This window comes from Apodemus sylvaticus, chromosome 1 (genome assembly GCF_947179515.1).
Source record: "Apodemus sylvaticus chromosome 1, mApoSyl1.1, whole genome shotgun sequence".
NCBI classification, from domain to species: domain Eukaryota; kingdom Metazoa; phylum Chordata; class Mammalia; order Rodentia; family Muridae; genus Apodemus; species Apodemus sylvaticus.
In genome coordinates this window covers 197,001,146-197,027,156 of record NC_067472.1, presented here as the reverse complement: position 1 = coordinate 197,027,156, position 26,011 = coordinate 197,001,146, and the positions used below count along the sequence as shown (strand labels likewise).

Below are 26,011 nucleotides of genomic sequence, written 5' to 3'. Positions count from 1 at the left end.
CCATCCTGAAAGGCTCCAGGACAAATGGGAGTGCTCCTCTTTGTAAATCTGTGGGATGAGAGCATAATTTTACTGGGTGAGCAATGGGGGGAGAGCAATGGGGAAATCATGTGGCCTCACACCTTTACCTAAACCCCAAGCCACTCCACCTGCTGTGGTCCCTCCCTCCCATGCTGCTACAGAGCTCCCAGCACTCAAGTGGATTCTCCCTAAGTTTTATTTTGTGCTTTGACCCCAAACTCTGATAAAAGTAAGGCAAATTTCATTATGTTTTAGGTCCATTTTATACTTAAACACTCTCAGTAGATTTTCTAGGATGCTTTTGCAGTGCTTAAGCAGGCCTTGAGAGACTACCAGAAGAATGTTTCATTGTATTCTTTTCCCAGCCCACAGGAGTAGCCTTCCTGCCAAGAATAAACAAGTCCTAACTCTGCAGACTCCTACACAACTAGGTAGGAATCTATTACTGAGCTGTGCTTTCAGCTTCACTAAAATTATGTCAAAGAACAGGAACAAGTGTAGAGCGAGGGGGGGAAGACACCTGTTCTCTCAGAAGCCAGGATCCCCAGCAAGCTTCCTCAGGCACAGCTAGGGAAGATGGAGCAGGCTGCAGTCTATGGACACCAGCGTTCCATTCCTGTGCACAGCCAGTCAACAGTTCCTCACACATAAACACAAACAACAACACCCCCCAGAGAAAAAAGAAAAAAATATCATCTTAACAAGGAATGAACACTAATCTCAATATGAACAGAAGAGTCCAGAGTAGCTACAACTGAGCTGGGACCTCCAGAGATGACACAGACCAAGGGTAAATCTGAGGAGAGAGAGGCCCTAAGAGCTACCTGGATAAGGTCACATTGACATTGGCAACCCAACTGCCAGGCTGGAAAGCAGCAGGGCACAAAGACTGGGAAGGACCAGTCCTTGCAGGCTTCAGCATGTGCACCAGGCTCTCCTTCCTGCCCTTCCTGACTGAGGTAGGAAAGTTCCCAGGCCTCCCAGGGATGTTCTTAGCTCACTTTCATGTTTTGGCTGAGGTCAAAGTTCCTGGACCCTGTGATCTGCACCCAAGGCAAAGTTGTCCCAGGGCGATCCTTCAGGAACTGAGGTAGCTGAAGTCAATAATAGGTCTCAGCCCCTGTTCTGAGTCCACTTGGTTTCTCAGTCATTATCCTGCGAGTCAGGGGAAGATCAGAGAATGGTCTAAGGTGGTGCTAAGCTTCCAGAGCCACTCTAGCTCTGAACTCTCTGAGAACTCTCTGAAGTTACTCCCTCCACCCCTGCACCCCAATTCTTGGTTTCACTGGCCTCAAGAGAGCTTTCAGCCCAGGAGTGGGGATCGGCCAGGCACAGGCGGAGAGGAGGCCCTCTTCTTTGCTTCTTAGCCCTAAGCAGGCTAAACTACTAGTTAGACAAAAGGGGCTTCTTAATGGTTTGGGGTGATAGAGATGGGCCCAGAGCCACAAGGGTATAAAAAACAATCAATTCTGAGACTGCATACCTCAAATCCAATGCAATCTATTCTTTTGGGGGGAGGGGTTTAGAAAATTTTAGATTACTTTAATCCGTGCCAGGACTAAATTCAAGTCATCAGACTTGGTGACAAATGCCTAATTTACCAGCTGAACCATCTTGTCAGCTCCTCCAACAGTTTTGAAATTTAACAATAATACAGAAATGATTAAAAAATTCAATTTTTCCTCCTAGCCCCTGCTCCCACAATGATGACTTTGAAACTAATCATTTATTAATAGATTCCTAGGCTGTAAGCTTTAGTTCATTTCCTTACTAACTCATAACTTATGTAACCAAATGAAACTATTCTCTCTACCACACAGTTACTTACCGGTCCTCAGCTTCATGTGTCCAAGCCTGGTGCTAACCTTCTTTATTCTATCCTGAGTCCAGCCACCTGCTGGCTTATGTACATCTCCTCAAGCTCTGCTCAGATCTCATGCTTTGTGCCTCCACAGTGTTCCCTGGAGAATCTCCCTTTATCCTGAATTCATCTACCTGCTGGTTAGTTACAGCTCCTTCAGTCCCTGACTGCTTCTTCCTTACTGTCTTCCTTCAGCATCTCTCCCAGTGTCTCTCGAATCTCGAATTGTCTCACTATTTCCCAGAATCCTCTCTTCTCCTGCCTGTGCCCCACCTCCAATTTCCTACCTCAGTTCATTGGCCATAGGCTTTTTTATTGTCAGGTGATGCTTATAAGAGATTTTCTCTATACAGAAGAACCTTACTTGGAACTTAAATAAAAATGGAAAAAACAAAAGAAATTCTTCAAGAAAAAAGTGTTTTATGACTAGCAAGCCTTGGCAGGAAAAGGCATTTCAAAGCAGGCCAGAGTAACTGTGTTTGGCCCTGGAATCCCACGAGGTAGCTGGATGGAACAGACTCCTACGACTTGACATCTTAATTCCTCATGTGTGCCTCTCCCATCCCACATGCTACAAACAAATAAACTATGTTATATTAAATAATTGTGTGTGTGTGTGTATTTGTTTTGAAACAGGGTCTCACTGTGTAGCCCTGAGTAGTTTAAACTTCAGTATGTGAACTTGACTGACATGAGATCTACCTGACTCTTTCTCCTGAATGCTTCAATTAAAGGTGTGCGCCAGCAAATACACAAACAACAACAAAACCCAAAGAAATTTAAATTGTGTGTGTGTGTGTGTGTGTGTGTGTGTATGTGTGTGTGTGTGTGTGTGTGAGAGAGAGAGAGAGAGAGAGAGAGAGAGAGAGAATCACATTTAAAGAAGACTAGTCCCTTTGAGGTGGGTATAGTAGAAGCTGAAGGGAGGAAAGGATAATGGGGAAGGAATGCATTGATAGTTTAATTTTTAAAATATACTGTCAACCTTAAAAAATATAACAAGAATCGACTGGATGTGGCCCTGTCCCTGCTTTGTACTCAATATTATATGCACAGCAGATAAACATATTGAATGAGCTATACACTTACATAACCTTGGCTATTTACTGAAATAAACTTCATCCAGCATTACATCTCAAATAAGTCATTTTCCTATCCTCTTTCTTTTCTAGTTACGCTGCTTCTCATCTTTTGCTGTAGTAACACTTTTATTGGGCTGGAAAGATAATTCACTGGCTAAAAGGGCTTACTAATCTACCATGACAACTAGAATTCTGATTCTAGCACCAGGTAACAAGCTGGGTATCTTGGAAATGCCTGGAACTCCAGCTCTGAGGGATCTCATATTACTTTCTAGCCTCTCAGTACACACACACACTCACACCCACACACCCCCCACACACAACAATTTTATCGTAATATTTTGGCTATTAAACTCTGACCAAAATCATTAGATGAGTCATATTTTTATATTGTATAGTAGTTGTGTTTTACATTCTTGCACTCACAAGTGTTTCAGCTATACTACACATATTTTTAGGTTAGCATGGGCTATAGGGTGAGACCTTGTAGAAAAAAAAGAAAAGAAAATTAAAGATTTTAAATTAAAGTACAAGGCAAGACAATAAATATATAAAAATACCATTATGAAATAATTCTTTGACCCTTACTTTTGTGGAAATCTGTGGTTTGCTGGAAGATGTTTGTAGTCATAGGCACTTCTCCACAAGATGCTTACTAGTTACAAATAGAAAAGTTGTTACTTTGCTAGGAGCAACCTGAGAGTCAGCATTTCAAAATAGATAAGGTTAATGTCACCACCAACAGAAAAATTCATTATCATGCACCTTCTGACATGAGACCTAATATTTCTATAAAAATTCATAGTTTGAATCTAATCATGAGGAAGAATTAGGGACATCTAAACTGAGTACATTTTATTGGTTCCCTGCTGTTTGAAACTGTAAACCTGACAAAAGCAATGCACGACTCAGGACTCCTGTGCATAGACATTGCTGAGATAACTGTGGGAGAACGGGTATGGATAGCAAAGCACACAGGGACAAAGGCTGTCATGACTTCCTTAGTTCTGAGTGGCCCTCAGAATGAGAGAGATAAGAGAACGCAGGGGTGGGTGGACGGAGCAGACAGGTAGCTAGAAGTACAGACTTTAGGCAAGTAGTGTCAGCAGAGATCCACAAGTAAAAGGCGCCAGGGGACTGCACTGATCCTCGCTGGAGCACAGCAGAGGAGAAGATGAAGGAAAGCTTGCTGCAGAGACTAACCTTCTCACTCTAGTGTAAGAAAGCTGTCCAGGCAGGGTGTTTACCGCTTCTATAGGGGGTATGTTGTGGTTGAGATGTTAGGAAAATATGAATTTCCAAAACTTCACAATACCCTCATCTACAGCCGAATTTGGTAGAAACACTTTAAATCCCAAGTATATTGTAAGAGTACTTGAAACTACCAAATTCTCTAAATCTTTACATTAGATATTATTTATTCAAAACTCCATTATTTACTACATTTATTTTTAGGTAGATTTGAAGCATATAGAAACTTGTGGTTTGATGACACACACATCCTCCCTTGAAGGAGGCATAATTTAGCAGAAATTAATATAGCAGAAAAGGTGCTATTGGCATCACATATACCTCAAAATAAGTATTTAATCAGTGGTAGATTACTTTCTTAAAACTAGTTCACACCTCCTAACCAAGAATCAGATACAGCTATTTTCAACCCATTTCAACCCATTATCAAACCATTTTCCATTTCTGTTGTGGTTTCTTTCTGTGAATATTGTATATTGAGGGGAATAAGCTGTATTTGGACTTTTGGATTTTTTTCCAATAATCATTATTGGAGGTTCATTTAGTGATCAATTTACTACATATTATTTATAGGTATGCTCATACCTACGTAGAAGGACTTATGGCAGCGTCCAGTTTGAAAATATTGCCAATAACAGTTGTTAAAATAATCTGTGTATATGAAAAAAAATTAGTTTATTTTTTAAAGGATGTTCCACTGAGTATAGGGACCAATAGAAAGACTATGTATTTCATTTACACATTTCAAAAGGACTAATAAATCTGGAGAAAATATCTTAAAAGAAAATGGACAGTGAACCCATCTATCTGTGGCATGCATGGTTATATAAGAGGAACATTTTCTTCGAATCACCATGGCCGTGTGTTCTTTGTACTTGTTATTTAGATTACTAACTTAAGTTGTGTCCACCCTTTCTAAAGCACTGTCTCACAAGATACCTCAGATAACCCTCCTTCTAGCTTTGCACTGTTACTCTGTAACAGTTTCCTCTGAGACTGAAGCTTTCTAGTCCACAGGAACTCTCTTTTTCAGCAGGAAGAGAAACAACTCCAACTAGCATCAAGAGTCCCTGAAAGTAACCAGATTTTCTAGGCTCTTTCTTCCAAAGAATAAACAAGGCAAGCCGCTGTGTGAATCACTCTCAAACAAGCCAAGCTGCAAAGACTCAAATCCCAACCCAGCTATGTGAAATAGATGTGGATCAACTGCATCCCTTGGGAAGAGCTCTCTGTACAGTATGTTGAGCTGCCTGAAAGGAGTGTTTCGGGTTCCCAAAATTTTCATGCTCTTGCCAGTCCTGGGGTGGGCTTTGATGGTGCAACTGTTTTTGAATCATTTGTTCTCCTGTGAGTAAGCTCTCACCAGTATTTCTGTAAATAACTCCAATAAAACTCACTGTTTTATTAACTGTACTTGTGTGGTATACATACTTTGGTCTGTTTTGGGCTCACTATCTGGGGTAAGAAGCAGAAGTTTTGTAATACAACTGTTTACTGAGTTTATGTAAAAGTTTATCAAACATTAACATGTAAGGCTTATGCTCTAAAATCGAGAATTGACAAATGGGACCTCATAGAACTACAAAGTTTCTGAAAGGCAAAGGTCACTGTCAAAAGGACAAAACGTCAACCAACAGATTGGGAAAGGATCTTCACCAATCCTCAATCCCACAGAGAGCTAATATCTAATATATACAAAGAACTCAAGAAGGTAGAACCCAGAGAACCAAATAACCCAATTAAAAAGTGGGGTACGGAGCTAAACAAAGAATTTTCACATGAAGAACTTCCGAGAGCTGAGAAACACCTTAAGAAATGTTCAACATCATTAATCATTAGGGAAATGCAAATCAAAACAACCCTGAGATTTCACCTCACACCAGTCAGAATGGCTAGGGTCAAAAACTCAGGAGACAGCAGGTGTTGGAGGTTGTTGAGAAAGAGGAACACTCCTCCACTGCTGGTGGGATTGCAAGATGGTGCAACCACTTTGGAAATCAGTCTGGCGGTTCCTCAGAAAACTGGTCATGACACTTCCTGAGGACCCTGTTATATACCCTGGGCATATATCCAGAGGATTCTTCAGCATGCAATAAGGACAGGACACATGCTTCACTATGTTTATAGCAGCCCTATTTGTAGTAGCCAGAAGCTGGAAAGAACCTAGGTGTTCTTCAACGGAGGAATGGATACAAAAAATATATATTTACACAATGGAGTACTATTCAGCCATTAGAAACGATGAATTCATGAAATTCTTAGACAAATGGATGGAGCTGGAGAACATCATACTAAGTGAGGTAACCCAGTCTCAAAAGATCAATCATGGTATGCACTCACTGATAAGTGGATATTAGCCTAGAAACTTTGAATACCCAAGACATAATCCACAAATTAAATGATGTCCAAAAAGAATGGAGGAGTGGCCCCTGGTTCTGAAAAGACTCAGTGCAAGAGTATAGGGGAATTCCAAAACAGGGAAGTGGGAAGGGGTGGATGGAGGAACAGGGGGAGGGAAGAGGGCTTATGGGACTTGTGGGGAGTGGGGACCCTGAAAAGGGGAAATCATTTGAAATGGAAATAAAAATATATCAATAAAAAAAGAAAAGAAAATGTTAAACATCATCAATCACTAGGGAAATGCAAATCAAAACTTTCCTTCATTTTTAAACATTGTTTATATTATTGTTTTTTGTTTGTTTTGATTTTCGTGTGTACGTGTGTGTGTATGTGTGTGTTATTCTTAAAAATGGAGAATATAAATCTGCGTGGGTAGAGAGGTAGAGAGAATATGTGAGGAGTATTCTCCATTTTACCTTTATAATCTCCATTTTCCTATGCATCACCTCTGTCTCCTCTCTATCTAGAGGCAGTTAGTCCTTTGTCCTCCATGGAAAAGTTTCTGGGAACCTGATGTCAAATGTCACCTGTGCATACTTCCCTGAGAAGTGGAATCTGGCTGCAGTGCAACACCAAGAGAAGGTATTTTATGAAACTTGCAAGGAGAGTTACCAGAATTAGAAGCTACTCATTTGGAGGCTTCAATGAGACATTTCTGGATATTCCTCCAGGCCTCCAGGCCTCCAGGCCACTGAGAGAGACAAGTAGCTGTCTGGACCTGCTGACAGTGAAGGCCTCTCTCTGCCTTGCCCAGTGACAATCTTCTAGTATAAGAATGAGGCTCTTTCCTGAAAGGCTCTCTGCTGAAATCCAGAAGACCCGGTTATGGGGCAGTGCATGAGACAGCTTGCCTCTTGCTCAGCTTCCAGAAGATGCTCATGGCCACTGGATTATATCCGAGAAGAAAGAGGCACAGGACAAGGAAAGTACTGTAGGGATACGCCTCTGATTTGCGGTCTTTAGAGGAGGAGTAGTGCTGCGTATTCAGACTATGCTAGAATCCTACAAAGGTGCTGTGCAGCTGAACTGTGTAAGGCTTGTCTGGGTGTGTGTTGGAGCTCGCTCCATCCACCTATTGTGTGCATTTATGTATCTATGTGAGAAGTGTGTGACGCCTGCTTGCTGGAGCTTTGCTCTAACCAATCTATGTGTGAATGTCTGTCTGTCTGCGTATAGGTCTGTATGCATGAATGTATGTGTGTTTGTATGCATGCGTGTTTGTGTATATGAAGTTACTGGACTCTGTCTTTTGTTTCATCCACTCAGTGTGTGTGTGTGTGTGTGTGTGTGTGTGTGTGTGTGTGTGTGTGAGAGAGAGAGAGAGAGAGAGAGAGAGAGAGAGAGAGAGAGACAGAGACAGAGACAGAGACAGAGAGACAGAGAGACAGAGAGAAAGAAAGAATTTTCTCTTTCCTTATCTTTCTTTCAGGGCCCCTTGTTAAAAAGAGTTCATAGTTTTTCCACTACCCTCAGGGAGTGCCAGCCCCATTAATGTAAGCTTTGTTTTCTCATAAAAAAAAAGTCTGTGGAGTAATTTCTCTAATTGCTGGCTGCCTTTACCAGCAGCATCTGTAGGTATCTGGATCCTCCCTTGTCAGCAGCTCTAAGCACTGACTTGCAATGGCTGCCTGCCTCAGTTTGCCTACCACATGGATGCCCAAGCTGGTCTGTGGCAAGTAAGTACACTAATTTCTTAATGGTGCTCTCAATATTAGTTCATATTAGAGTAGATAACAGAAGAGATATCAGAGTTAACTCATATGTTTCTTTAATGTGATAGATGTTGCTTGTATTTTTCTAAATTTAGAAAAGAGTCTGATAATTGTAAAATGTAAATTATTGATTTTCATTCATGATTTTTTTTAACTTTTGCAATTTACTTATGATTCATAAAGTGTCTGATTTCAACACTAATGTCCAAATGACAAAAGAAAAAAGTAAAAGTTAGGTGCAGAAGAACAGTTTGTGTCATAGATGTTGGAATGGAAGTACAAGCAGAACCCCTTGAGTGGGAAGACAAGAGTGGCTTTATCTCTTAGTGGCCCGCATGGTAGGTAGGCACAGGCTCAGCACCATGACAGGTATGAGTGAAGCTTCCTAAGAACTGTTGACTGGGTGGGGTGGTGGTCCATGCCTTTAATCCCAGTACTCAGGAGGCAAAGACAGGCATATCTCTGTCAGTTTTAAGCCACTGTGGTCTCCCCAGTGAGTTCCAGAACAGCCAGGCATGTTTCTCAGTAACTAGAAAGCAGGAGTGTAACTTTAATTTTTTAAAAACCTATTTTTAATGATGGTTCTTAAATGCTTTAACCTTCCTTTAACCCCATCACCTACCAGAGGTGGTGGGAAGGAAACAATATTGGGGACATGGACCTGATTAGACATAGTTCTTTGGAGTACCTCCTATCTGTGTTGTATGAAAATTGGCAGTTCAGTTCACAGGTCAGCAGCAGTAGCTCAATCCACTCCCAAACACCTCATAGATACATCAGCAGTCCAGATTGGTAGAGACGTGATAGCAAATATGAACCAGTGTCGGCAGCACTACCTAGCAGAGTCAGCCATGCCTCAGCCTCAGCTTGAGTCAGCAGGAGGGGCCCTGAGGTAAGCCAGGGAAGGTCTCTGCTGTGCCTTTCTCAGGGAATCAAAGATCAGCAAAGATGCAAGACCTACAGGCATCGCGCATCTAGCTCTGTAAGCAAACCAAGGGCAGCCTCCTCACATGTCCTTCATGTGTCTTGTCTCAGCGTGTGTCTCACCTCAGCGTGTGTCTGACTCAGCTGAAATCAGGCTGCTGCTCAGCCCAAGTCCACCGAAGCAGCAAGAAACTGCAGCACGCCCCCAGAAGTCCCTTGGTGCATTTCCCTCCATGGAATCCCAACAACTGCAGCTCAGTTACACAGTGTAAAGCAGACTAACGTGTGCTTGTCTTTAGCAGAGAATCCTTTGACCTGTGTCTGCTTTAGCTTAATGTCGCTTCACGAGGGAGCCTTAGTCTTTCCCCTGTGTCCACTCCAGGAAAACACTTCTTCATGCCTTTGCCCCAGCAAAACGCCATCCAATACAATGGACTTTCCAGGGAACCCTTAATTTTCCACTTCAGAGGAGCCAAGGACTGCAATTTGAAACTCCTATGACACATGTATTTCAGTGCAGCTAGCCCGGACTGACTTCATGACTCCCTGCAACTGTGCACAGCATGCATATCAAAACCTGCCTTAGCCCAGAGATACTATGCAGTCCTTCTTAAAATTATTGAGGTCACTACCTTTGCATGCTGGCACATGCCTCTAATCCCAGCACTTGGGAGACTGAGGCAGGCAGATCTCTGAGTTTAAGATCAATAAAGTGAATTCAAGCATATCCTTAGGTACCCAAAGAAACCCTGGGGTGGAGGGTAACAGGGCTCCTCCCAAGCTTTAGTTAAATTCTTGGTTTCTGTACAAAATATTCAAGAGAATAGGTGGTCCTTTCTCAGACCCCAGATATCTCAATCAATCAATTGGTTTTTTGAAAGCAGTAGAAAAAACCTGTCTTAAAAACCAAACAAACAAACAAAAACAAATGAAACACACACACACACACACACACACACACACACAAAAAAAGAGAAAACACTAATACATACTCTAAGCAGGAAAGCAGGTGAACTAACTGCAGATGTTGACCTCACCTTTCACTCCTGCAAATCAAATCCCTGAGTCTCACATCCAGCGTTGCTATAGCACACTGACTACAGCCTCTTGTTCCCCAGTCCCAGACTCCAGTGGATACCATCTGTCTTCCTATATTAATCTCCCTGGCTCTCCAACTTGTTGCTTTGTTCCCTTGGCATACATTACCTAAGACACTGAATATAGAGGACAAAGAAAGTATATTAAAAGCTACAGGGGAAAGGCCAAGTAACATATAAAAGCAGACCTATAAGAATTACATGTTGCCAGGCAGTGGTGACACAAACCTTTAATCCCAGCACTTGGGAGGCAGAGGCAGGTGGATTTCTGAGTTTGAGGCCAGCCTGGTCTACATTGTGAGTTCCAGGACAGCCAGGGCTATACAGAGAAACTCTGTCTTGAAAAAAAACAAAAACAAAAACAAAAAAAACCCCCAAAAAACAAAAAAACAAAAAAACAAAAAAAAAACAAGGGAATAGGAAAGCCCAGGGAATACCTTGTTCAATTTAGAAAGTGACTTAATTTGCTACACTTGCTATGATAAAACAGTGATGAAATCAACTTCTGGAGGACAGGCTACACTTCATGGTATACATCCAGTTACCAGTTAACCACTGAGAAATGTCAGGGACTACACTGAAGCAGGGCAGGAACCTGGACACAAGGAATGTAGCAGAAGCTGTGTAGGAGCGCAACCTCCTGTCCTGTACCACATATCTCTCTGTCTCAATAATAGCTCCAGGGTGGCACCATCCTGGAGATCTCTGCCCTAATAATTCAGTTGTTAATCAAGCCAATATCCCATAGACTTCCCAATCTGGAGGCAGTTTATTTCACCTAAGATCCCTCTTCTCACCACCTTCTTCCCTTAGTAATTTTCCTATTGCTTTAATAAAACAGCTGGACTAAAACAACTTACAGAAGTAAATACTTACTTGGGAATTAGCTATCCAGACAGATTACAGTCCTTCAAAGTCATGACAGAGAAGCATAGCTGCAGGAAGGTAGGACAACCAACAGGAAGCAGAGAGCTGGTGGCTCTCAACTCAGGCAGCAAACACAAAGCACAGAAAGGACACTGCAAATGGCACCTGACTTCTGTCACTTTAAATTCTAACCAATGACAAACCTCCTATGGGGAAGCCAAGCCACTTAATCCACCCAAAAGTTTTCACAAAGATGGTGTCAGAAATTATGATTTCTGGAATTAGTCAGTCGTCCCATTCAAACCATCAAAAGAAAACTCCACCTCCTCACACACCCTGCAAAGTATCACCAATTCAAGAAACCTGTGAGGTCATTAATTTGTTTTATTCAGTTAGTCTGGCATCATATCAGTTCTTAATTATTACGTTGCTTAATAGATCCCCAATTCTTTGCAATATGTTTGAACAGTGCAAAGAACTTTGTGTCTCCATTTAAGACAGATACTTCACAGGTTCATATCTGTTTGGACTAACTGCTATTTTCCTCACAATTTTGGATTTCAATTTTTTATTGATTTCAATTTGGTAAACTATGTGAAATAATAGAGGATCTTGTTTATACCTTGTGGTATTACAGATGTCTATTATACAAATCATGATTGACAACTATGTTGATATATTTGGAGATGAGGACCATATCATTTGTGACAATAATAAAAAGAGGTCAAATGACTTAAAGATATCAGTAAATACTGCTGGTAAGTCAGCTGTTATTAAAAAAAAAGCCATAGATGCTCACAGTGGGAAACCTTAAATGGTAATACTGCACAATTAAAGATTTTATCTACTGCTCCTCATGCAGAAGTCCCTACAGTTTAAGAGAATTTGAATTAGTTACCAAATAGATGGAAGGATGCCATCATTTCCTGATTTCGTAAATTTGAAAATAACAGAGCAGCATTAGAGCATATCATGTACTAAAGCATTGGAAAAGTGTTTTAAACAACAGTTAACTTGTGTATGATTATATGAATATATACATACAGACACACATATGTACAAACTTACAAACATGTAGGTACAACAAAGGAATTTTTTTAGACCCTGTATGAATTCCAGAATATTATGTGCTACATTTCTTTCCTTTCTTTCCATGGTATATAATTCATGTATGATATTCTGGATATGAAATTATTTTTTAAAAGTTTGCTTTAAATCAATTATTTTATTTACAAATCCATTCAACATGAGTTTAAACTATAAGCTTAAACTATGTGCCAACAAGCTGTGCTATCTTGTACAAAAAATGATGTTTGAGAGATAATCTTGCCACATAAGTAGCATTTGGTATACATATTAAGCTGCAACAGATTTACTACAACACGTATGTGAAGAATCTTAATAGGCAATACCATTCAAAATCAGATATAGTGTTAACTCAAGTAATTCTTTGTGTAGAGTTCAGAAGATATACTGATAACTTAGTCTTATTTGAAGTGGGGTGAATCTATAACTGAGAATGTTTAACTATGACATTTTTATATTTCCTTTAGCAGAGGACAATGAAACAACATCAACATAGAACTTTCCACAATGGAAACTTCTTAATGACTGAAGAAGGTGCTGGTCATGCTATTTCAATGTTCTGTTCTAGTTCCCTGTTAACCATAGCAGAAGAGATTATTACAAGAAACAATTTCAGTTTTTTATTTAACTTCATTGTTACAAATAGTTTCACTCACTGTAATTATTTTATGTTATGTATTACATATTCTTATCTATTTTAATGAATCACTTAATAAATTTTTTCTTCCAAACTACAAAAGAATGTCACTCTAAGTACTGCTCAAAAAATGAAAGTTATTTGACCAAATTCTTCCATATTCTTAACATAAAACTCTCCCCATATTCTGAACCAACAACTAAGGGATATACATGGTTCCAGCCAAAATATGTCAGAGGAGTTCCTTGTCGTGAATTAGTGGGAAGAGAGGCCCTCGGTTCTGTGAAGGTTCAGTACATGCCCCAGTGTGGTGAAATCAGTGGGGGAGGGGGTGTAGATGGGAGTCAGTCATGTGGAGGGATATATAATTGGAGCCAGGATGTGGGAGGAGGGTTTGGGGGTTTTTGGAGGTGGTATACCCGCAAAGGTTTTAGCATTTGAAATGTAAATGAAGAATATATTCAATAAAAATATTAACTATTAAAGCACTCTACATGACTGAGTCAAAATTTATTAATACAATAAAATCAAACTCACTCCTGTGCATTGTAGCAACACTTTTTAAAAAATAATATTATCCTATTTCTGTGAAAAGGAACTCTAGAAAATTATTTACATTAGAAAAAATAGCTCATTATTTGGGGGCTCAAGTTATCATCATACAGTAGTTCTGATGTCAGGAGTTTATAGGTAGTGAAATTGTTCACCTAGTTGAGAAGCAGAGGAAAATGAATCCTCATATTCAGTAAGCTTTGTCCTTTTATACATACCAGGAACTATGACAGGAATAGTAGATCCCATTTGTATTGTTACTTTGACCATTTCAGTTACTTAAGTATAGACAGAATCTAATATCATTAAATATATCCTCAGAGTCATGCCCAGAATGCTTTCTCAGAGAAAGTTATAAATAAAATTCCAATAACGATCAGCATTAATTATCACACATAATAAATTAGAGGGAAATACAATTTTAAGAAAAAAAGAATTTTCAAAGTCCTTAGTGATCAGAGATTGGCAAATCAAAATATCCCTGAGATTCTCCCTTACACCAATCAGAATATCTAAGATGAAAACTTCAGCTAACTACAAATGTTGGCAAGAATGTGCAGAAAGAGGAACACTCATCCATTGCCTGTGGGATTGCAAAGTGGTACAACCATTCTGGAAATCATTCTGGAGACTTCAGAAAAACATAAGTAGATCTACCTGAAGACCCTACAATACCACTCTTGTGAATATACACAAAAGATGCCTCACTATTGCATAGGGTTATGTCTTCCACTATGTTCATAGCAGCCTTGTTTGTGATAGCCAGAAGCTGGAAACAACCAAGATGTCCCAGATAGCAGAATGGAAACAGAATATGTGGTTCATTTACACAAATGAATCTATTTAACTCTTAAGCATGAGGACATCCTGAGTTTTCCAGGCAAATGAATGGAATTAGACAATATCCTGATGAGGTAACTCAGACACAAAAAGATATGCATGGTATGTAATCACTAATAAGTGGATATTAACCACAAATCAAAAGAAATAAAACAAATACAGAATACCCAAGATACAGTCCATAGAACTCAAGAAGATAAACAAGGAGAAGCACCCAAGTGAGGATGATTCAGTACCATTAGGAATGAGAAGAAAGCAATCACAAGGGAATAGGAAGGACCTGGGAGGGAAAGTGGACAGACAGGTGGGGGTTTGGGGGAAAAGGGATTCTGATCTGTTATTGGGTGACAGAAAAGGAATGAAGCCCTGAGGTCCAGAAGAAAAAATGGAAACAGGCAACCACCGGAGGTAGGAGGGTGGGAGGAACCTCCAGAATGTACCAGAGACATGGGAGGTAAGAGACTCTCAGGACTCAAAGTGAAGAAAATAATGTGGTTTGGAGAAAATCTTGAGACAGTTCCTCTTCCTCACCATTATGGATTGGGGTAAGCCTAAATGGAACCTGTGACTGTATTGCATATGAAAATATACCTACTATGGCTGGATCAGGAGAGGGCTATAGGAATCTCTTTGATTCCCTTTGGTGTTTCTTCCAGCATATAAAAACACAGTATAGATTCCAGGATGTACACTTAAATGTCTTAGTCAGGGTTTCTATTCCTGCACAAACATCATGACCAAGAAGCAAGTTGGGGAGGAAAGGGTTTATTGAGCTTACACTTCCATGTTGCAGTTCATCAATAAACGAAGTCAGGACTGGAACTCAAGCAGATCAATAAGCAGGAGCTGATGCAGAGGCCATGGAGGGATGTTTCTTACTGGCTTGCTTCCCCTGGCTTGCTCAGCCTGCTCTCTTATAGAACCCAAGAGCACCAGCCTAAAGGTAGTACCACCCACAAGGGGCCCTCCCCACTTGATCACTAATTGAGAAAATGCCCCACAGCTGGATCTCATGGAGATATTTTCCCAAATGAAGCTCCTTTCTCTATGATAACTCCTGGCTGTGTCAAGTTGACACACAAAACTAGCCAGTACACTTAGGAGACAGGAAGTTCAAAAAAGTGTGGTTTTATGACATGTGTTTCTTTAGCTTGACATAATCTCAGGTTCCTCCTTCCACTCATTCTCCTTCCACAGGTCAATTAGTCAAGATTCACTATATTTTATAATATAATAGAAATGATTATGATAATATCAGTGCATGTAGGAGATAATATTTCATATAATTCCACTCTTTTTATGATAAGTAATGAAAAATTGAGAAAGAAGCATTGCCTTATTTTGTTATTAGAATACATGAGTAAATATTTTTGTTTCCTCTTCCACATAAAATTCTGAAGGTTAATGAGAGGATTTTAAGGCATCTCTGTCAGTGCTGAGCAAAACGCAAAGGAATATTGTTATATGATTCTATCCTACTCTAGTCAGAATGTCTAAGATTAGTTTAAAAAGACAGCAAATGATAGAAAGGATGATGGGAACAGCAAAAGACTCATTTGCTGTTGATTTGAGTGAACACTGGAAGAGTCCCTGTGAAATTCAGGGTGGAATTTTCACAAAAGAATGAAAATAGATATTCCAAAAGATCCAGCTTTACCAATATTGGGCATATATGCAATTGACACTATATGTTACAACAGATATTTACTTATATAGGTTCACTTCTGTTCTATTTCTAATAACTAGAAATTGGAAGCAGCCTACATGTCTATCTCCTGAAGAACAGGTTGTAATAATATGTCACATTTAAACAATCCAACACTATTCATCCATTGAGAAAAGTGAAATTATGTTATTTCCAGGTAAAAGAGCAGCACTAGGAAAAACCTGAAGAAGGTTGTTGTGATGTTGGCATGAAAATTGCCCAAGGCATCTTCTATGCTTCTGGTTTAGGCAGGATGGATACAGCCTAATTTACACTTACACTATGTGGACTTAGAGAAGTAGTCCTTCATGTTTTGATAAAACATTCCTCCTATACAAGCACATAGCACAGAGTCACTCATTATTGTGGTTGGTAGAAGCCAAGTGAAAAGCCACTTATACTAAATATATTACAAACATATTCCAAAAGGATTGAATGTTATACAACTTTTAAGTGTGAATTTACCTTATTTATCTCTCTTTTTAAATTATCTTTAATCTTTTACTGCCCAGTCTTTATCACCTTCCTGCTCCACCCTCCTACAGTTCCTCTTCCCATTCTTCCTCTGTCCACCACAGTCTCTAGGATGTTGTCCCCACCTCTAAATCCCATCCAACTAAGTGTACTCACTCCCTGGGCCCTCATGTTTCTCAAGAGTCAGGTGTATTTTCATTCACCTAGGAAAGAGCAAGCAGTCCTCTGCTGTATATGTGTTAGGGTCTTCATATAAGCTAATATATACTACCAAGTTGGTGGCTAGGTGTCTGAGAGATCTCAGGGGTCCAGATCAGTTGAAACTGCTGGTTTTCCTCTGGTGTCATCTTCCTCCTCAGCTTCTTCCAGTCTTTCCCTAATTCAAACACAGGAGTCCCCAGCTTCTGTGCATTGGTTTGGTCTAAGTATCTGCATCTGACTCCTTAAGCTGCTTGTTGGTCCTTTCAGAGGCCAGCAATGCTAGGTTCCTGTCTGTAAGCACACCATGGCATCTGAAATAGTGTCTGGCTTTGGAGCATGCCCTTGAGCTAGATCCCATTTTGGGCCAGTTACTGGACCTTCTTTCCCTCAAATTCTTCTCCATTTTTTCCCTCAGGAAAAATTTGGGTCATTATTTTTTAGACAGGAACAATTTTGGGTCAGAATTTTTTACTATGGGATGCCTACCCAGTCTCTTCACTGGATCCACTGTCTTTCTCCTGGAAGCGAACTCTACAACTTCCCTCTCCCCTCTGTTATATATTACATTTAAGATTCCTCCATATGAGTCCTGGGGGTTTCTTAGCCCACAGGTCTCTGTTACATTCTAGAAGGCCCCCCACCTCTTACCTTCCAAGGTTGATTGTTTGCATTCCTTCTTCTGGACCAAAGAGCCTCACTCCTGCTTCCCCATCTGCCCAACAAATAGTTAATCATGTTCCCTTTTCCCTCCCTGGATTCTCTCCCTCCTAGAAGTCTCCCAAGTCTCACCTTCCCTATGATTGCTTTCGGCTCTCTTCCAAGTGTGACTGAGGCAATCTCACTTGAGCCCCTCATCTTGCTTATCTTCTTGAGTTCTGTGGATTGCAGAATCCTGGGTATTCTGTACATTTTGGCTAATATCAACTTATTAGTGAGTTCCTACCATGCATGTCCTTTTGGGTCTGAGTTACCTACTTCAGGACAATATTTTATAATTCCATACCTTTGCCTGAAAATCCATAATGTCCTCATTCTTAATAGCAGAATTGTATTCCATTGTGGAAAAGAATCACATTTTCTGTATTCATTGTTCCAATATGGGACATCTGGGGAAATTACCACTTCTATGAAAATAGTGGAGCATGTACCCCTATCGCATGGTGGGGCATCTTTTGGGTATATACCCAAGAGTGGTACAGCTGACTCTCCTTTTAGATCTATTTCCATTTTTTTGAGAAAGCTCCAGATTGATTTCCAGAGTGGTTGTACCATTTTCCAATCCTTCCAGCAATAGAGGAGTGTTCCTCTTTCTCTACCTCCTCCCCAACATGTGCTCTCACCTGAGTTTTTGATCCGGGCCTTTCTGATTGGTGTATGGTGGAATCTCAGGATCACTTTGATTCACTTTCCCCTGATCACTAGGATTTTAAACATTTCTTCAAGTGCATCTCAACTATTTGAGATTTCTCTGTTGTGAGATCTCTGTTTAGTTCTATACCCTGTTTTTGATTGAGTTGAATGGGAAATGAGCTTCTTGAGTTCTTATTTATTTTGGATAGTTGAGTTAGTGAAGTTTTTTTTTTTCCAATCTGCTGGTTGCTGGTATGTCTATTATCCATGTCCTTTGCATTCCAGAAACTTTTCAGTTTCATGAGGTCCCATTTATCAATTCTTGATCTTAGATCCTCAGCTACTGGAGTGCTATTTAGGAAATTTTATCACATGTCAATGAGTTTGATGTTCTTTCCCACTTTGTCTTCTATTATATTCAGTGTATTGGGTTTTATGCTGAGATCCTTGATTCACTTGGATTTAAGTTTTTTGCAAGGTCACAAGGTTCTTTTATCTCTGTAATGATTGCCAGTTATTCTAGGACCATTTCTTGAAGATGCTTTCCTTTGTTCATTGTATAATTTTGGATTCTTTGTCAAAGAGCAAGCATCCATAACTGTATGATTATATTTCTGAGTTTTCAATACTATTACAATGATGGACAAGTCTGTCCATGTGCAAATAGTGTACAGTTTTTATAAATATTGCTCCGTAGTATAGCTTGAGGTCAGGGATGTTCTTTTATTTTTAATAATAACTTTCTCTTTCCTGGTATTTTTTTTGGTCAGGTAAGACATCAATGAGAGGAGAGGCCCTTGGACCTGTGAATGTTCATTGCCCCAGATTAGGGGAATGCCAGGACAGGGAAGCAGGAGTGTGTGCATTGGTGAGCAGCAGGAGGGGATGGGATAGGTGGTTTTTGAGGGGAAATGAGAAAGGGGAATATCATTTGTAATGTAAATAAAGAAATTATCTAATAAGAAAATGAAAAAAGAAATGATAAATAACACTAAAAATTTATTAAGAATATGTAATGCAATGCAAAACAAATTATAACATCCTGGAGAAATGCCAGGACATGAAACATTCCTCTACATGTGACAATGACAAAAACATTAAATTAGATGTCATTGTAACTTACACAGTCATGGATGCTAACTTAAGACAGGTGGACAGGCTCAGGGTGCTGCGACACACATGAGCTATAGATAGTTAGTTCTCCTTCATTCCACTATTTTGAAAGACAATACTAACACTGCCTGGAGAGCTGTCTGGACAGTTCCTAAACTCATGTACATACAGAACTCATCTACCAAAGGCACCTTACAGGGATCAAGTAGCATACAATGTATGACCATGTAATAGTTAGGTTATATAAGACTCAAAGATCTGACCACAAAAACCTTATTTTATCTAACTGTTTAATATTTCAACCTTGTCAACATTTAGTAAAGTTAAACGCCAAGAGGAACGACAGAGGCACACTGCTCCACTGCTGGTGGGAGTGTAAGATGGAACAACCACTCTGGAAATCGGTCTGGCGATTCCTCAGAAAACTGGGCATGACACTTCCAGAGGACCCTGCTATACCACTCCTGGGCATCTACCCAGAGGATTCCCCTGCATTCAATAAGGACACAGGCTCCACTATGTTCATTGCAGCCTTATTTATAATAGCCAGCTGGAAAGAACCTGGATGTCCTTCAACAGAGGAATGAATACAAAAAACGTGGTATATTTACACAATGGAATACTACTCAGCAATTAAAAACAATGAATTCACGAAATTTGTAGGCAAATGGTTAGATCTGGAAAATATCATCCTAAGTGAGGTAAACAAATCACAAAAGAATACACATGAAATGCAATCTCTGAAAAGTGGATATTAATTAGCCCAGAAGCTCTGAATACCCAAGGCACAATTAGCATAACAAATGACTCCCATGAAGAAGTAAGGAGAGGGTCCTGATCCTGGAAAGGATTGATCTAACATTGGAGGGGAGTATCAAGACAGAGAAAAAGGAGAGAGGTGATTGGAGAATGAGTGGATAGAAGAAGGTTTATGGGACATATGGGGAGGGGGAACTGGGAAAGGGGAAATCATTTGTAATGTAAACAAAGAATATAGAAAATAAAAGTATATAATTAAATAAAAATGCCAATTATTAAAAGGCAAATACAACACCTAATTCATACCTCACAACAATATTCTCAGGCTGCCAAAACAATGCCATTTACCTGTTCTCACACTTACTGTATTGCCTGAGCTTCCAAAATTTTAACTAAAACTACCTTTTTTTTGCAATCACCTGTGTATAGGACACCTGCTCCTGAGGCATAAAAGCAGTTCCTAAGATCTGTTTTCAGGCAAGCTACAAAATCGCAATTCCAAGTCTTCTTGTTTGAGCAAAATAATTTCCTTCACACACAATGACTGGAAAAGAAGTTAGGTGACAGTTACTGCCATTTAGTGACACATTTCTCAGTATTTTGTACGTGGGAAATGCATCTGAACTGCAGAGCCAACTCTGCACAAAGGCCTTGCTTTGTGGAATTTGCACTTTGGTGGAAAGTTTAAACAACCAATAAAACATTTCCTTTTCTCTGTGTGATCATCAATCCAGCATACAGTGTAAAACCACAACAAAAGCCAAAGTGCAATCTCAAACTTTCTGTGTCTACATTCTTGGTTTCGTTGCTTAAGTACAGACAGGACATGGGATCATTTGCTCTGGGCTGCCTTTCCACATTTGATCTTGCTAAACTGCCCAACAAGCAGCCCAGGCAGACCTGGGCACACCCTCCATGGATGGTCAGACTCACATGATTAGTTCTACCCAACCACAATTATAGTTCTCTGGGAAACAAGGTTGATTGCTAGAATTCCCCCTGAAACTGATACAAAGAAACTAACCACCAAGTTTATTTTCCATTTTAAGGCTTCTCTATTCAACCAGTTCTGATCTAAAACAATCACTATATAAGGCTGGTATCATACTTGTTATTTTGTTTCTTTCTGCCTACATACCAGGCTTACTCTCAAGCAGGATAAGTACAAAACTTTGTTACAAAACATGGAAAAGAAGGCTGCAAAATTGTCTCTCCACAAATGGGTAGTTTGAGTACAGTAAAAATATAAGGACAGAGAAAAAGGAGTGAGGTGATTGGAGAAGGGATGGAAAGAAGAAGGTTTATGGGACATATGGGGAAGGAGGATCCCGGAAAGGGGAAATCATTTGGAATGTAAACAAAGAATGTAGAAAATAAAAATATTAAAAAAACTATAAATATAAGAACACTGTCTCATTTCTATAAAACATGAGCAGAAAAGTACAAAAAAATCCAGATTTTGTAAATTGTATTGCAGAAATATTTGTTTGAATGCTGATGATTTAGAGCAAATTTTCTTCCTTTTCCTTACAAGAGTAAGAGACTGAGAGAGAGAGACAGAGACAGAGATAGAGAGACAGAGACAGAGAGACAGAGATACACATAGAGAGAGACAGAGAAAAAGTTCTAAACTAGAAAAGATACCAAACAGATTTCCAATCAGAAAAGTAAATTAATATACTTCCATCAGAAACAACCCCCCCATTCAACAGCTCAGAGGCCGTGTTTATTTGTGGAGAGGAACATAGATTCCATTCCTGAAGAGGCTTTAGAAGAAGCCTGAAGGTGATGGATGCCACAGGGTGCCTCAGCCAAAGACCGGCTGTAACAGAAAATATTTTCTGTCCTCTCACTACCAAAGCCTTGTAGTCTTTTTGTCCTCCTGTCAGACACATGGAACTTGAGAAGGAACTACTGGATTGATGTATAAGCTTACAAACTTTGAGTAATAAACAGACCTATAAATTAGAAACCTACACTGCTGTATTCTTTTCATTGGGGAGGGGGGAACCATTAAACATAGGATTTTATATAAGAAGCAAACATTTATACAGTTTTATTATGTACAGAACATGATTCAACCGGCTTTATTTAATGATGCTTTTGTTCTTCTTTTTTAATATTTTCTATATTTACATTTCTAATGAATCCACTTTCAATGTCTCCTCTTCTTTTTTGGGGGGCGGGGGGCGGTTGGATTTGGATGTTTTCAAGACAGGGTTTCTCTGTGTAGCCCTTGCTGTCCTGGAACTCACTCTTTAGACCAGGCTGGCCTTGAACTCAGAAATCTGCCTGCCTCTGCCTCCCAGAGTTCTGGGATTACAGGCGTGCACCACCACCACCCAGCTAATGTTTCCTCTTCTTAAACTCCCTGTCCCATCCCCCTGCCCCTGCCTCTATGATGGTGCTCCCCCTTCACCTACTATCAATCGTACAAAATGGCAACCAACAGATTATGAAAATCTTTACCAATCCTACATCTGATAGAGGGCTAATATCCAATATATACAAAGAATTCAAGAACATAGAATCCAGTGAACAATGTAACCCTATTAAAAATGAGGCACAGAGCCAAACAAAGAATTCTCACCTGAGGTAACACTGAATGGCTAAAAGGCCTCTAAAGAAATGCTCAAAATACTTAGTCATGAAGGAAATGTAAATCAAAACATTCCTGAGATTCCAACAAAATCTATAAGAATGGCTAAGATCAAAACTCAGGTGACAGCAGATGCTGACAAGGATGTGGAGAAAGAGGAACACTCCTCCATTGCTGCTGGGGTTACAAGCCAGTACAAGCACTCTGGAAATCATTTTGGAAATTCTTTTAAAAAATTGGACAAAATGCTACCTGAGGACCCAGCAATACTACTCCTAGGCAAATACCAAGATGATCTTCGAACATGTAATAAGGTCCCATGCTCCACTATGTTTATAACAGCCTTATTTATGAGAGCCAGAAGCTGGAAAGAATCCATTTCTCCTTCAGAGAGGAGTGGATGCAGAAAATGTGGTCCATTTACACAACGGAGCACTAGGCAACTACTAAAAACAGTGAATTTATGAAAGGCAATCCAGAAACCGTCCCATCTGGGGATTCATCCCATATATACTTTCCAAATATAGACACTATTGTGAATGTCAACAAAAGCTTGCTGACAGGAGTTTGATATAGCTGTCTTATGAGAGGCTCTGCCAGTGACTGACAAATACAGAAGTGATGCTCACAGCCAACCAATGAACTAAGTACAGGATCTGCAATGGAGGATATACAGAAAGGAACCAAGGAGCTGATGGGGTTTACAACCCCCTAGAAGGAAAAACGATATGAATCAATCAGTAAGCCCAGAGATCCAAGGGAATAAACCACCAACCAACAAGTTCACATGGAGGGACCCAGGGCTCCAGAAGCATACATAGCAGAGGATGGCCTTGTCAGACATCAATGAGAGGAGAGGCCCTTGGTCCTGTGAAGGCTTGATGCCCCAGTGTAGGGAATTCCAGGACAGGGAAGATGTGGTTGGTAGATTGGTGAGGGGGGGCGGGGATGGGATAGAGTATTTTTGAAGGGGAAATTAGGAAAGTGGACAATATTTTTTATTTGATATCTTCTTTATTTACATTTCCTGGATTCCCCCTCCCCGAAGGTCCCATAAGCCCTCTTCCCTCCCCCTGCCCCCCAATCCACCACTTCCTGCTTCTGTGACTTAGTATTCCCCTACACTGCTGCACTGAGTCTTTCCAGGACCAGGGGCCTCTCCTTCCCTCTTCTTGGGCTTCATTTGATATGTGAATTGTGATATGTGTCTTGGTTATTCCAAACTTCTAGGCTAATATCCACTTATCAGAGAGTGCACACCATGAGTGTTCTTCTGTGATTGGGTAACCTCACTTAGGATGATATTCTGCAGCTTCATCTAAGAATTCTGCAGTTTGTCTAAGAATTTCATGAATTCATTGTTTTTAATGGCTGAATAGTACTCCATTGTGTATATATACCACATTTTGTGTATCCATTGCTCCTTCCGAGGGACATCTGGGTTCTTTACAGTTTCTGGCTATTATAAATAGGGCTGCTATGAACATAGCGGAGAATGTATCCTTATTACATGCATTGGAATCCTTTGGGTTTACATTTGGAAAGTAAATAAAGGAAAGATCTAATAAAAAAGAAATAAAAAGCATAAAATATAAAATAAATACATCAATTGTATGAAAGAGACAAGAAGAGTTGAAAATAAATGAATTAAACTAATCAGGAGACAGTGTAAAAAAGAACTATATAGAAGCTGCACTGAGAATACTCAGTTACACACTGCTTCCAGGTGCAAAAATCAGCAAAAAATAATGGCCAATGGCCTGGGATCAATTAATAGGTACATAACAGTGGGTACACAAGAGAAATGGAATCTCTCTCATCTATAGTGAGGTGTGAGTGGAAAACATATCTTAGTGTGATTCAGTGTAATATCCAATGTGTAGTATCAAAATAAAAGTAGAACTTTATGAGAGTGCAATTAATCTAAACTGGAGACTGTAAAAGAGTCTGAGATTCTACTATGTTCATAATTCTTCCCTTTTGTTTTTGGGTGCTGCACAATTCTTGTTACTATGTTTCTGTGAGGCATCTGGTATTACTTTTTTGCCCACGATTTCTTTAGCTTTCAGGGTATTTTGGGTTCAATAGGTATTTTACAATTATTTCTGTACATCTGTGAAAAATATTTGTACTGTGTTAATGATCAGTGGAGATATAGAATGACGATCTATAAGGTAGTTATTGAAGAAACTAGCAATAAAAATGAAATCTAGTCTAGGTATACAACTTCTCCATCTCTAGTGGAAGGACTTTAAGTCAGCTTTTCACACACATAACTGCACATACATATTTATTGTAGCCATGTTTAAGAGAGTCAGGTAATAGAATGAGCATAGTCGAACATCATATGAAGAACGTTGAAATAAAAGGAGCACTTGTACTTAAAAAAAAATCTTATTTAAACATCTTAGTGTTAACTTTGAGGATATCTTGTCCCCACCTGAGAAAAGTATAGCAACTATGGATCACTAAGATGAAAATGGTCTTTAGGCATGTCTGTGAGGGGTTGTTAATTGATGAAGGAGGACCCATGCAACTGTGGACATTGTCCACCAATCCTTGAAAGGAGGTCCGGGGCAACTAAGCATGAGCTTGGAAGTCAGCCAGAAAAAACGCTGGAAATCAATCTGGCAATTGCTCAGAAAACTAGGCATGACACTTCCAGAGGACCCTGCTATACCACTCCTGGGCATCTACCCAGAGGATTCCCCACCATGTAATAAGGATATATGCTCTACTGTGTTCATAGAAGCCCTATTCATAATTGCCAGATGCTGGAAAGAACCCAGGTATCCCTCAACAGAAGAGTGGATGCAAAAAATGTGGTATATCTACACAATGGAGTACTATTCGGCCATTAGAAACAATGAATTCATGAAATTCTTAGGCAAATGGATGGAGCTAGAGAACATCATACTAAGTGAGGTAACCCTGACTCAAAAGGTGAATCATGGTATACACTAACTAATAAGTGGATATTAACCTAGAAAACTGGAATACCCAAAACATAATCCACACATCAAATGAGGTACAAGAAGAAAGGAAGAGTGGCCCCTTGTTCTGGAAAGACTCAGTGAAGCAGTATTCGGCAAAACCAGAACAGGGAAGTGGGAAGGGGTTGGTGGGAGGACAGGGGGAGAGACCGGGGCTTGCGGGACTTTCGGGGAGTGGGGACTAGAAAAGGGGAAATCATTTGAAATGTAAATAAAATACATTTCGAATAAAAAAATAATTTCCATATTTCATAGTAAATATTCAATGTTTACAAAAAGATGTGTATGTAAACAAGTAATATGTGTTTCTAATGTTCTCATAAATTGAACAAATATAAGTTAAAATACAAAATCAAGAACCTAATTAAAATCATCATGACAAGTCAAATAGTCTATTTTTTTTTCTATCGTGGAAAACGTGGATCTGATGAGTTTATATGTAAATAGGAAAATTTATGCTAAAATATGAAATAGCATATTGCTTATG

The 26,011-nt window shown here is 39.7% G+C and overlaps 1 long non-coding RNA gene across 2 annotated transcripts; it reads left to right on the top strand.

Moving 5' to 3' along the window:
- Positions 1-239: 239 nt before the first annotated feature.
- LOC127674853 (uncharacterized) lies at positions 240-12,977 on the top strand. Of its 2 annotated transcripts, none has more exons than XR_007975378.1 (4): positions 240-452; positions 7,083-7,197; positions 8,182-8,291; positions 12,769-12,977. It is a non-coding gene; the product is annotated as an uncharacterized LOC127674853 (long non-coding RNA). The 2 variants fall into 2 exon arrangements; XR_007975377.1 differs by having other exon boundaries at positions 8,179-8,291.
- Positions 12,978-26,011: the final 13,034 nt, after the last annotated feature.